Source organism: Frankliniella occidentalis, unplaced genomic scaffold, assembly GCF_000697945.3.
Source record: "Frankliniella occidentalis isolate FOCC.00 unplaced genomic scaffold, Focc_3.1 Scaffold78, whole genome shotgun sequence".
NCBI classification, from domain to species: Eukaryota; Metazoa; Arthropoda; class Insecta; order Thysanoptera; family Thripidae; genus Frankliniella; species Frankliniella occidentalis.
In genome coordinates, this window is record NW_026267208.1 from 695,235 (window position 1) to 695,783 (window position 549).

The 549-nt window shown below is 43.5% G+C and overlaps 1 protein-coding gene across 1 annotated transcript in view; it reads right to left on the reverse strand.

Annotated features, from left to right (window-relative positions):
* LOC113203299 (max-interacting protein 1) overlaps window positions 1-549 on the reverse strand; it is a 47,424-nt gene that overhangs the window by 44,605 nt on the left and 2,270 nt on the right. The window lies entirely within an intron of this gene.

Sequence of the window (549 nt, forward strand, 5' to 3'; positions counted from 1 at the left end):
CCTCGCCCCGCCCGCCCCCGCCCCACGTGAGGGTCAAACCCCTTGCCCACTGCACATCGGCTGCGTTCTCGAGCTATAGTGCACTTCCGTCTCTCTTTCTCTCTCCCTCGCTCATTCGGTATTCGCTCTCTTTCTGATGCATATGGATGATGGTCCCCACAATGCGGTGACGTGACGACGTTCCGCGGGAATCACAAAAGGAGCTCGTGCAATATCCTCCCATTTCTTTATTCTATCCAAACCGTCATCAAAGGCAATAAGTCTCAACACATTCGTGAATCAGGTTGCTTCAAAGTTAGCACTACAGTTTTATCTATTATTTATTACTGTTTGATATGTCTGACATGACCCTACTCAAAGGTCTAGAATACCTGTTTTTCTTCACATATGTGTAAAATATCATGTCTCAATAAAAACTAGGTGCCAGGTGCCACAGCAAAACAAAAAATAATAAAAAACAAGGAGGAAAGGAAACACAAAATTAATTTTGTGTCAATACTGAGACTCGTTCTTTACAGACACCTTCTTATTTGACAAGTGCCTTACTTT